This window comes from Citrus sinensis, chromosome 8 (assembly GCF_022201045.2).
Source record: "Citrus sinensis cultivar Valencia sweet orange chromosome 8, DVS_A1.0, whole genome shotgun sequence".
In the NCBI taxonomy this organism is placed as follows: Eukaryota; Viridiplantae; Streptophyta; class Magnoliopsida; order Sapindales; family Rutaceae; genus Citrus; species Citrus sinensis.
Genome location: NC_068563.1, coordinates 21,302,917 through 21,316,828, shown reverse-complemented (window position 1 = coordinate 21,316,828; position 13,912 = coordinate 21,302,917). Strand labels below are relative to the sequence as shown.

The 13,912-nt window shown below is 33.0% G+C and overlaps 1 non-coding gene across 1 annotated transcript; it reads right to left on the bottom strand.

Annotated features, from left to right (window-relative positions):
* Positions 1–1,786: 1,786 nt before the first annotated feature.
* On the bottom strand, positions 1,787–1,895 carry LOC127899502 (small nucleolar RNA R71). The gene has a single exon (XR_008051379.1). It is a non-coding gene; the product is annotated as a small nucleolar RNA R71 (small nucleolar RNA).
* Positions 1,896–13,912: the final 12,017 nt, after the last annotated feature.

Here is a 13,912-nt window from a genome sequence, read left to right as displayed (position 1 = left end):
TATAAAAACACACTAAAACAAATATGTGAAATAAATTAACTAAAAGTAAATTAATAAGAAAAAAAAATTACAAAGAAAAATAAATTGAAAATTAAATTACAGAATTTTAAAGAAGAAAAAAAAATTCTTAACTTAAAATGTAAATTCACTCTTTTTTTCTTTTTTTTATATATAAAAAAAATTACAAGAAAACAATTAAAAGAAATTATTCACAAAAATTAATTCTATGAATTAAAATTACTTACCTCCCCGGCAACGGCGCCAAAAACTTGTTGTGCAAATTTTAATGTACTCGTAAGCACACGAATCTATTGTAGAATAGACTAATGGTGACGAGTGTCGATCCCACGAGGAGGTGGATTTTAATTGTGTATAGAATTAATTTTGTAAATGGGTTGTTGGATTTATGGTGGAAATGATTTGGAATATGCTAAAACTTAAATTAAAATAGTGAGAATAAATTGTAAATTTGGAATTGAAATGGCGAGAATAAATTGAAGAGAATTGTATTGAAATAACGTACTTGGGTATCTGGATCCGTATCAACATGTATCATGGGCTAAATAATCCGTATTAATGTCAATTAAATCATGAGGGGGGAATCCACACCTCATGAACCACGCTCTAATCAATATGGTGCTAAGGGCTTATCGTGCCAAATAATAATAACCTTGTACTAGAGGGCCGGTGAAACCAAGGCGATACTAGACAATGTTAGTATTATTTGTCGACGAGAAGTCAAAACATCCACAAAAACTAGAGGGGAAGAGAAAATAAATTTACCAAATAAAGCCCATGACACATGTTGAGACTTCACCTTCAACCCAAGCTTGAAAGAAAATTAGCTACTTATAATTGAACTAGGGGCAAAATGGAAATTTATTAAAATACGAAGAAAATACAAGATAGAGAGGGAATTACAGAAAATAGAGTCCAAAAATGGATTCAGATATATCAAATTAGGGGGGGAGGCCCCCTTTTTATAGATACATGGAGTAAATCATGGCCATCGGATTAAAAACAGTTTGGACGCTCAGGATTGCGCCACGTCATCAATCAACAGTACGCGGTTTGACCACGCGGATGAACAGTAACACGGTTTGACTCAGGTGAACAGTAACGTGGTTTGGTTGAAAATAATCCTGTGTGATGCATGTACCGTACGCGAGATTTTGCGTCCACTGATATGCTGCCACGTCACCATCAACAGTACATAAGAATTTTAGTCCAACAGGATCGTGACACCTCATCAGTCAATGCCACATCATCGGTCAATGCCACGTCATTGATCCGTCTATGTGAACAGTAACGTAGACAGTACCCGTACATGTAAATAGTACCGTATATATGAACAGTATCATTTTTCCTTTTATGCTCCTCCTAAGGTTTTCGACCGTCCTGAGTTCAAAAATGATGTCCGTTTTACCGTTTGATCTCTCCTTTATTGTGAAATGACTATGATACCCCTAAAATATACAAAATACTTAATTAAAATCAAACACACATAATTAAATTACAAGAAGCTTAAATACATAAAAGTAAAGGTTGTTAGTAAGACTTGAAATGCAAAATGACGATTTTCTCCCTTATAAATATACAATTTCTAATACTCAACAATACACAGACCAAAATTGTAGTATGAACATAATTAAATTAAAGCTTTTTCCTTTTTCATTAAAAGGTAAAGCTAAAACTTGGCTACAAAACCTTAGATCTGGATCAATAAGAACTTGGAATAACATGCAAGAACAGTTTTTGAAAAAATTCTTTCCACCTCATAGAACAAATTCTTTTAAAAGGCAAATCACTTCTTTTACTCAAAAAAATGGAGAAACATTATACCAATGTTGGGATAGGTTTAAAGAATTGCTTAACATATGTCCACACCATGGTTTTGAAACTTGGCGATTGGTCACTTATTTCTACGAGGGCTTAATACCACAAACTAGACAAGTTGTAGAAATGATGTGTAATGGTGAATTTAAAGATAAAAATCCTGAAGATGCATTAGATTACCTTGACCAATTGGCTAAAAATGCACAACATTGGGATACTGTTAGAACTTTTGAATTGACTAATAAACCACAACCATCTCCATCTAGTGGAGGAATCTACAACCTTAGGGAAGATCATGATTTACAAGCAAAATTTGCATCCCTAGTTAGGAAGGTTGAAGCTTTTGAAAATAAAAAGAGTGATCAAGTAAAATCTGTTCAAGAAATTGCATGTGATGTTTGTAGTTCTAATGATCATTTCACTCAAGATTATCCCACTCTGCATGCACTCAAAGAATGTTTGCATGATCAAGCTAATGTCATCAACACTTTTAATAAACCAAACCCATATTCACAGACTTATAATCCTAGTTGGAGAAATCATCCAAATTTCAGTTGGAGGAATAATAATAATGCACAATCTTCACAAGCACCACCTCCACAAAATTTTCAAAATACTCATCCTTATGTACCATATGTTCCACCACCATGGAAAAATTTGGAAGATACAATGCATTCATTCATTAGGAAGCAAGATACTATTAATAATCAAAATGCACAAACTTTTTCTGATTTGAAAGATACTCTTGTTAAAATTTCTTCTGCACTCACAATTCAAGAAAAAGGAAAATTTCCAGCTCAACCACAACCAAATCCTAAGATTCAAAATGCACCCATGGACCATGTTAAGTCAGTTATAACTCTTCGTAGTGGTAAGATTATTGATCGGCCTATTCCTGAACCTTGTGAAAATGAAAAATCAAAGGGTAAGGAAGAACTAGATAAGCTTACACTTAGTGAAGAAATAACTACTGTTCCATCTGAACCACCATTTCCACATGCATTGAATAAGCCAAGGAAATCAAACCACTCTTCTAAAATTTATGAAATCTTTAAGCAAGTGAAAGTTAACATTCCTCTGTTAGATGCAATTAAGCAGGTACCTTCATATGCCAAATTTTTAAAGGACTTATGCACTGTTAAGAGGAAATTGAAGGTAAAAAAGAGTGCATTCATGGCTGAACAGGTAAGTACCATTCTGTCTACTAATAATAAGCTAAAATATAAAGATCCTGGTTGTCCTACTATTTCTTGTATTATTGGAGATCACAAAATTGAGCATGCTTTGTTAGACCTTGGTGTTAGTGTTAATTTGCTTCCACATTCAGTTTTTCTTCAACTTAATCTTGGTGAGTTAAAATCAACTTCAACTACACTTTTACTTGCCGATAAATCAGTTAAAATACCAAAAGGAATAGTGGAAGAAGTTTTAGTACAAGTTGATAAATTCATATACCCTGTGGATTTTATTGTTTTAGAAACTGAACCTGTTGTGAATAATTATAAACCAATTCCTATAATTTTGGGTCGACAATTTTTAGCAACTGCTAATGCTTTGATTAATTGTAGGAATGGTTTAATGAATTTGTCATTTAGAAATATGACTCTGGAATTAAATGTTTTCAATATGTGTAGGCAACCTAATGAGGAAGATGAGAATGAAGATGAGATTGATGAACAAAAGGAATTGCTTGAATCTTGTATAGAGGAGAATATTCAAAAAAGAAGTTTTTCTGAACTTAGTGATATTTGTTTGGTTAATTCAATTGAATCAAATAAACAACTTGAACATGATACTTCTAATATAAATTTGTTGTTTGATTCTTGTCAGACTTTGCAAACTGATGATGGGAAACCAAAATTTGAGGAGCTTGGAATTATTGAAAAGATTGAACAACAAGAAGCACCTAAATTGGAATCGAAACATTTGCCAGAGGGATTGAAGTATGCTTATCTTGGAGAAGAACATACATATCCTGTTGTGATTTCTTCGACCTTATCAAGCGACCAAGAAGGTAAGTTACTATCTGTTCTTAAAAAGTATAAAAATGCAATTGGATGAACTTTAAATGACATTAAAGGTATTAATCCTTTAATTTGCACACATAGAATCAATTTGGAAGAAAATGCTAAAACATGTCAACAACCTCAGAGAAGATTAAACCCACACATGAAAGAAGTAGTAAAAACATAAGTTCTTAAGTTACTTGATGCAGGAATTATCTACCCTATCTCTGATAGTAAGTGGGTAAGTCCTACACAAGTAGTGCCTAAAAAATCTGGAATCACTGTTGTTAAAAATGAAAAAAGGTGAATTAATTCCAACACGAATTACATCTAGTTGGCGCATGTGCATTGATTATAGGAAATTAAATGAAGCCACTAGAAAAGATCATTTTCCTTTACCATTTCTTGATCAAATCTTAGAAAGAGTAGCTGGACATCCCTACTACTGCTTTTTAGATGGGTATTCAGGTTATTATCAAATTCCTATAGCACTTGAAGACCAAGAAAAAACCACATTTACATGTCCCTTTGGAACATTTGCATTTAAAAGAATGCCATTTGGACTTTGTAATGCTCTTGCAACATTTCAAAGATGCATGTTAAGTATTTTCACTGATATGATTGAACATTGTTTAGAGGTCTTTATGGATGATTTGACAGTGTTTGGGAATTCTTTTGATGATTGCCTTGATAATTTGGAAAACGTTTTAAAAAGATGTGTTGAAAAAGAACTCGTTTTAAATTGGGAAAAATGTCATTACATGGTTACTTCTGGAATTGTTTTGGGTCATGTTATATCTGTTAAAGGAATTGAAGTTGACAAAGCAAAAATTGAAGTCATATCTAAATTGCCTCAACCAAAAACAATTAGAGATGTGTGATCCTTTTTAGGGCATGCAGGATTTTATAGGAGGTTTATAAAAAACTTTAGTGTCATATCTAAACCACTTTGTAACCTTTTATTAAAAGATGCACCATTTGAATGGATTGATGATTGCCAAAAATCTTTTGAGAAAATAATTTGCCTTTTGACATCTGCACCTATTATGCAATCTCCTGATTGGTCTTTGCCTTTTGAATTAATGTGTGATGCAAGTGACTTTGCTATTGGTGCTGTTTTAGGACAAAAAAAGGGATCGTAAGTCGTTTGTGATTCACTATGCGAGTAAGACTTTGGATAATACTCAAATGAATTATTCGACAACTGAAAAAGAATGACTTGCTGTGGTGTATGCATTAAACAAATTTCGCTCATATTTGCTTGGTTCTAAAACTGTTGTTTTTACTGATCACGTTGCTGTGAGATATTTGATGACTAAACAGGATGCCAAACCAAGACTAATTCGCTGGATTTTGTTACTTCAAGAATTTGACCTCACCATCAAAGATAAAAAGGGTGCTGAAAATGTCGTTGCTGATCATTTATCAAGACTCACATATGAAATCTGCACTGATATAACACCCATCAATGATTCCTTTCCTGATGAATTTTTATTATCTGTTACTTCAATACCATGGTATGCTAACATTGTTAATTTCCTTGTTACAGGTAAAATGCCTTCGCAATGGAATACTCAGGAGAAGAAGAAATTTTTGGTTGAAGTAAAGAAATTTTATTAGGATGATCCTTACTTATTCAAATATTGCTTTGATCAGATTTTTCGACGATGCATTCCTGATAATGATGTAAGTAGTGTCATTAATTTTTGTCATTCTGAAGCATGCGGTGGACACTTTTCTTCAAGAAAAACTACGGCTAAAATTTTACAAAGTGGATTTTATTGGCCTACCATATTTAAAAACACATATGAATTTTGCAAAACTTGTGAAAACTGTCAAAAATTGGGATCAATTACTAAAAGAAACATGATGCCGTTAAATCCCATACTTGAAATTGAAATATTTGACTGTTGGGGAATTGATTTCATGGGTCCATTTCCACCATCTTTTGGATTTGTGTACATATTAGTGGCAGTTGATTATGTCTCAAAATGGATTGAAGCAATGTCTTGTCGAAATAATGATAGTAAAACTGTCGTTAAATTTTTAAGAGAAAACATTCTAAGTCGATTTAGAATCCCTCGAGCCATTATTAGTGATGGAGGTAGGCATTTTTGTAATAAGTCATTTGATTCTTTAATGAAACAATATGGAATTACACATAAAGTTGCTACCCCTTATCATCCTCAAACAAATGGTCAAGTTGAATTAGCAAATAGGGAGATAAAACAAATTTTAGAAAAAACAGTTAACCCAAACCGCAAAGATTGGTCTCTTCGATTGACTGATGCACTTTGGGCATACCGTACTGCATTTAAAACGTCTTTAGGAATGTCACCCTATCGGCTAGTTTATGGTAAACCTTGTCACTTACCTGTTGAACTTGAACATAAATCATTTGGGCTATTAAAGCTTTTAATTCAAATTTGGATGATGTTGGTAATGTACGGAAATTACAATTGAATGAACTTGAGGAATTAAGAAATGATGCATATGAAAATTCAAGAATTATTAAGGCAAGAACAAAAATTTTTCATGATAAAAGAATTTTTCGAAAAACATTTGAAATTGGTCAAAGAGTGTTGCTTTATAATTCTCATCTTTATTTGTTTCCAGGAAAGTTAAAGTAAAAGTGGAGTGGCCCATTAATTCTAAAAAATGTATATCCACATGGGGCTGTAGAAATTGAGAATCTAAAAAATAGTGTCACATTTAAAGTTAACGGTCAAAGAATAAAGCCCTATCTGGAATACCAACCACGTGAACCAAGCACCGAAATAAAATTGAGTAACCCACCAGTTCTTAATTAAGTCTTTAATGATTGATTTTTTTTTGTTTTACTATTATTTTGCCGTTTCATTGTTTGATTTTTTTTCTAGATTGATGCACTGTACATAATTTTTTTAACATTATTTTTCTTGTGTAAGCTTGTTTATTTGACAGTTGTACATTCTCTCATTAATTTTCATTTTACATCATGAGCACCTCAATGAGAAAATACCTGTTCGCACATCTTAAAAGATTTCTACGTGTGAAATTTCACTTAAGAGGCCTGATACAAAGCTGTAAATCACATCCACTTTGGGATCTGCAACCACCAGAATTCGTGTCCTATGTTGAGGATCTAGAGGGACAACTCAGAACAGTAGAGAGTGGCATATATGAATTTCAATTGGAGCTTGATGTTAACTCAATGAGAGGACGAATGTAAGTTCATTTTCTTTTGTACATATTGTGTTTCTTTTTTGTTCGCTTTCACGTTTGATTGGATTTTGCAGATTTGATTTTGGTGTGTTTTGATTTATTTTCCCGTATAAATGGCGGATAACGGTACTCCGTGACTTTTTAAGTCGGTATTCTCAGTTTCCCACAATAACTGAAATCTCAAAATCAAGCATGGAAGAAATACAACATAATTTGCATAAGCGTTTTCCTTCTCTCCCTCAGAATGCCCTCAGGAAAATTTACAAAGCTCATTGTGAATGACTGCATTTGTTAATGATCAATGGCATTCCTTCTAACATTCGTTGGTTAATTGAAGCAAAGGTCCGATTAGCTGGTGAGTTTTCTGATCCATTTGTTTCTTACATGCCTGGTTTTGGTAAAAGTACGTTTGCTAAGAAAATGAGAGCTAAACGACTTGGCTCAAAATGTCATAATTGTGTACGACTTAGTTGCAGACTAGAAGTTTGTAAATCTTTAGGAATGGTTTCTGATAGTCGAGAGAATAAAATTAAATTCGTCAAAGATGGCATGAGTAAAGAATTGTTGGATGATATCTTACGATCTCTTGAGACGCATCGAAGCGGACATGTGCAATATGAGATACACAGGTTATGGAGACTATTCCAAAACGAAAGTGCACAATTTAGTCTTGGGAATCTGACTCAAAAAGACCCTTTTTGCTAGTTTATAAGAAAACTGGATGAGAAGCCTATCCTCGACCCATAGAGGGTGTTCAAGCCGTTACTGGACGTAAAACCAGAGGAAGATGTGAGCCACAATCACAACTACCAGTAAATATCATTTTACTTTATTGCTCTTTTATCATTTGCATTATTGCATTTAATGGTGTGATTTTGTTTTTAATCATGATTTGTTTTCTTTTACTTTTTCTTTTCACTGTTTGCTTTTCTTTTTACTGTTTGCTTTTGAATAATTGAGACATGAGCTTTACGCGTCATCTGACAAATACACCAACCCATTTACAGCTGTTTCTCATTTTGTCTGTTACTCAGATCTTTAAATAAGAGCTCTTTTTCCAAACCACTCACAACTTGTTTTTGAAGATTATTCTAATGGCAGCATCTTCGAGTAGACAATTCAAAAACATTTGTGTGCTCTCTGGATTTCATTATGGAAAATACAAAGAGTTCGTTCAAGCAGCTGTAGATCTTGGCCGTGCCATAGCTGAGAGGAAACTGCACCTTGTATATGGAGGAGGTGACTGCGGGTTATCAAAACTTGTCTCAGAAGCTAAATTGTGTTGTCGGATAGATCGTTGTTGAGTTTTGACATGTACAAAACCATATCAAATATGTATGCCTGTATTAATTAAGGCAAGAGCCAATCTTAAGACGATATATATATATAGTTGTTTAATTTATTAAATTTAGTTATAAAAGCTTATGCAAAATGATTGATCAAAAGAATTAATTAATTAATTAATTGTACATACAGTTTCTGCAGGTGTGTCAGAGCAGCCACATGTTCTGAGATTATTCCAGTTAAGGCTAAACTGTCCATGGTTTTGTATACAAAATGATTAACATGCAGTTAATAATGGAAATTAACCTTGCTTTTGTTATGACTGTCTAGGCAAGTAATTAGATGAGAGTTGGAACATATACATTTCGGAGATGTGCGGGGTCCCCTTATCGACGGGGCAAGTGATGATAATATTGAGACTAAGATCTGGCTTCTCACGGCAATATGAACTCAATTTAGGTAGTTGCAGCCTCCACTGCAAACTGGACAGCATGTCCGTGAGACCGGCCACTGCCAATAATATTTCCGACAAGAAATATTGTTAAACTGATCATGAGCAAATGGATCTATGCTAGCTATATAGCTACAAGACAAAAACAGTCGTTCAACTCTTAATTAATTTATAAAAGTTGCATGCATTATCGAATTTGCTATCTAATTATAATTTCGTTTGTTTTAACTTTTAGCAATTCTCAATACGGAGAATTTATGCGCACCTGATAATTAGTGATCATACACACACACACACACATATATATATATAATCATTATTTAGCATGGATATGACACTGTATGGTATTATAGTTAATTGCAAAAAATGATAAAAACACATTAATACTATATTGTGTTGTCTCGAGTCTGCATTTAAAAAAATGAAGACATCCGCATTTTTATACATATATATATAAAGTCTGGAAAAGCTATTAAGCCATGCAGTTTAATAGCATTATGCAATAATACTATTAAACTACACCGCTTAAAACATTTTACAAAGATTACACTATTAAACCGCACAGTTTATAATAGCTTTCAGAGAGTTTAACAAAGTCTAAGATCCTAGATTTGAACATTTTTAATATATATATAAAAGAGAATTTATAAAATAAGAGACAAGTTAAAATACAAAGAAACACATATTTTTGATATATTACAAGACAAAATACACTATGATAGAGGTTTTTTTTTTTTTTTTAATATCTTTTAACTTATGGCTACTCAAGTAAGAGATTCTTTGTTTTGTAAATTATACATACTTGTATGTATATATGTGTGTGGGGGGGGGGGGGGGGGGGAAGAAGGCAAACTGATCATGCGTATATACGACTATATATGTATATTAAAAATTCAGACATCTGATTCAAAAATTAATTAATTCTTATGTACTTATATGCATATAATAATGCAAACCGCATGCTAGAGAACCGAAAACCCTTTAAAATTATGAAATTTACTCGAGATATAAAGAATTATTAGCATATATTTCCTTCATTAGGAGGTAGATCACCTCCTTTAGTATCATTTTCAGCAGTACTCTGAAATTTGAACTCGGAGCCAAGTTGACAAAGAAGAAACAAAATTAGTATGAAAACAGTCTTAGAAATTAGAACCACGCGATGCCCAGCAGAACGGTCATCCATTTTATTTTATTTATTTTTAACTTTTAATTCCTAGCTAGCTGTTCTAAACTTTCAGTTCGCTCACTCACTCACTAGCTAGCTCCTGTCTGGCTGCGCTAATTTGATAATTTCTATCGCCGATATTTTTATACAGGAAAAGAGATGCCAGTCTTGATTAAATAACACGCCACCCGTGCTTTGTATTTTGAGGGTGCAAGAGTAATTATCGAATTCAGAAAAGCAAAAAGGCAAAAAAGAAAACAAGCTGAAAAACGTTGTGATGGATTAAATAAAGTCGAATCTATTTGGGTAATTGAAAAGTATTTGTTAAAGGAATGATTAAAGTTTAAAGATATTTGTGATTGATTAAAGTCGAAAGCTATTGGAGATAAGAAGCACGTTTACTTGTCTTCCTCTCTTTCTCTTTCTTCTTCACAACAAAGATGCTAATGGCGGTTCCCTAGATATAGGTTTGCATAGCTTTTAACTTTCTTGTACTTCACATGCATAATTCTTGTTTTCGAATTTGTTCTTCGTTGGCTTGTACTTAACCTTCTCTACAGGGGTAAGATTCATGACATCTCCTTAATTAGGTGTATTTTTTTCTTTATTTATAAAGCTTTCTTTAATTAGGTGATTAATTTAACCGACATACATGTAGTCTTTTAATTTTTTTTTTAAATGGTCCTCGACAATGTCAAGAAAAAACTTAAAATAAAACTAAGAAAAGAGTAAAATAAAAACAAGGAGTTGAGTCTTTGAGAGAAAGCCAAGCCTCTCAATCAAAAAAATACAAGCCAACAAAACATTAAGCACCGAATCAACTAAAGCGATTTTATAGGAATTGGGAAGCATCCTTCTGAAGGAATACACGGATCTCAGGTGGTGTGTTAAGTTTTAACCACGCATTGGTCTTAAATGTTTTCCACTTGTTTATCCCAAAAAAAAAAAAAAAAGTCATGAAGATTAGATGCCTGGCTCTAAAGCTCTTCAAACTTCAAGAATGGCACTAATATAATCCAGCAAATATCAGTGGTGACAGATTGTTTCTATTTAGATTCTTAAATAATTCCCAGACTACACGATTCATTGTTCACTCCATTAAAGGAAAAGAAAGGTGCTACGATAAAGTAATTCTCCAATTTTCTGGTCCTTTAATTCCCAGACTTTTTGTGTTCTTGGATCTGTTCTAGCTGTCATGCAACTTTTAGGGCTGGTGATTGAAATTGAATCAGTTTCAATATTCAGTTTTTTGGGAAAAAGAAAAAAAGGAATTACATTGTATGGATATTGGTATTTCTATATAGCGTCAATTTAAAATTTTTGTACCTTGCCATCCTCATTGTACACATTTTTGAGTCTTCATTAATATTTTAATACCTACGTAATTTAGATTGTCTCAAGTATTACAACAGTGCCTTGGTCCGACAGCAAATACAGGAAAATTAGGATTTTACATATTATATGTATGTGAGGTCCACATAAGTCTATATGTTGAAAGGTCAAATAATGGCTTGCTAATTTCAAAAGGCAAAGTTGGTGGCACGGTTTTGTTGAAGTTGCATGGAGAAAATTGTGATGGTTTTTTAGAAGCCAATCGATTTTTTCCTTTCTTTAAATGAATGCATGGTATTTGGCTATAAATACCAAGCCATTTGTTCATTTGAATGCATCCCAAATTGAGAGTTGAGAGCAATTGCAAGTGAAGCAATTTGAGAGTATTGAGAGAGCTTCCACTTGAGTGTTTTAGTGAGGTTCCATTTGGGTGTATTGGAGTTTTAGGAGTTGAGAGTTTTTCTCAACTTTTGTAAATTCCCATTTGTTCCAGTCATTATCCATAGACGTAGACTTTATGCTGAACCACGTAAATTACCGTGTCCTTTTTTCTTTGCATTTATTTGTCACATTTATATTTCTCCAAAAGTCGCAGTCGCCATAATATTGGTAATTGCTCAACCCGCGCTTCTGAAACACTATACAGAGCTATTTTAGCATGAGGGAAACGCATAAGGCAAACTTATCTGATGAAGTTGGCGTGAATCATAGAGAAGATACAAGACATGGGTGTTACTTCACATGGGAACAACAAGGTCAAAGTAGTTGAAGATAAATCAATCTCGACATAGAAGTTATCTATCAAGATCAAGCAAGTAATATTCTTTGAGATGGAAACTACAATATTAATTGGCGTATCATTGAAGATTGAGATTAAATTGTTTTGATTTAAAGCAGATGATAAACAGATATTGAAGAGACAATATTGTTATACTATCATGAAGAGTTCCTTATATATCTAAAGGCTTTGGGAGCTATCAAAGGAAAAAGATTTAGACTCTTCATTACACGTGATTCACTAGTCACTATATAAAGGCAAGTCATTCATATATTTTACTAAGAGGATTCTACTTCAGAGGCTGCAACCTTGTGATCATTCTTTGATTTGGGAGATACTGTCTTTGGTCTTTTCAGGAGAAGGGTTACATGTTCGCAATAGAGGGATTTTATGGAGAGGTAACATACCATTTACTAAGAAGTCTTGATCGGGAGAGAAAGCAAAAGACATGTGGTGCATGCGAGGTGTTCGCTTGGTTATTATGACAGGGTGGCCACAATCACTAGAAGGTGTCTCATACTGTGTGAGATTCCAATAGTTTGTAATCTCTTAAACCTAGTGAATTATTTGATATCTAAAAGTGACTCCATGGACGCAGGGATTTGAATCCTGAACGATGTAAAAATCCTCTTGTTTGTTTTATTTTTACACATTGATTTGTTTAATTCACCTTTAATTAAACTCGGTAAACCTACCAAAATTGGATCAGTCATATCATTTTTATTTCATTAATAATGTGTGATTTAATGCTAATACATAGAGTAATAATACTGGTCAATTTTCATCATTTTTTATAAACTGAATTAATTTCTCAAAAAAATAAAAGAAAAGAATTACAATTGCCCAGAGAGGACATAAAGAGTTTTATCCCTTAAAATTTGTAAGAAGTTAAAGTAAAAAAAGAAAAAAGTAAGAAGTTAAACCAAAAGAGGCAACTATATAAAATGATATTTTAGAAACTCATTGGCATCAAGAGAAAGTACCGCCAAAATCTCTGAAGGCGGAGTCTGCCACCAAGTGAGAGAATCACAAATAAGACCCAAGTTAGCAAAATGATCACCCACATAATTAGTTTCTCAGAAGATATGAGAGAATCTAGACGTCATGGAGTTGATGAGATTACAACAATTCAACCATCTGTTATGAATACCCCATGGAGGATTAAGCGAAGGATCGGAAAAAAGATAAATGACTAACATAGAGCCGCTTTCTAGCCAATGACGATACAAACCCTTGTCATGAGCAAATTCAGTAGCTAACGTAGCTGCCATAATTTCAGCAAAGTAGGCAGTGTTAATGCCTAAAGAAAGACCAAAAGCACCTAAAACACCACCACAAATTGAGCTACCTGGATTTCCTTTGGATAAACCATCAATGAAAACATTCAAGAATGCAATAACACGAATTTTTAATATCAGATTACTACTAACCTACCATAAACTAAAAATAAAATAAATGAAACAAAGTATCCTTAATTCCAAAAATCAGACGGAAGATAAAAAAATCAATGAAAACATTATTAAAATTTCTTAAATAAATAAATAAAGAACATTATTAAACAGCAAAATCCTACCAAAATCTAGCCATATGTGTAACAAATCCACAAATTCTTTAGACTTTGTTCAAAATTTTACCCCACCCGTAAAAGATAGAGGGGGTGCACAAAACGAAAATTAATTTTTTAATCTCTTGAACTCAAATGGTCAGTAAAATAAAACTGTTTGAAGAATTTGGAAACCGTATAAATTTTTGTTTTGAGAATCAATTTCATATTTAATCTAATTAAAACTTTTAATTCAAACATATCCACTCCTTGCTTCGACCGAGAATAATCATTAAACTTTTAAACCTCT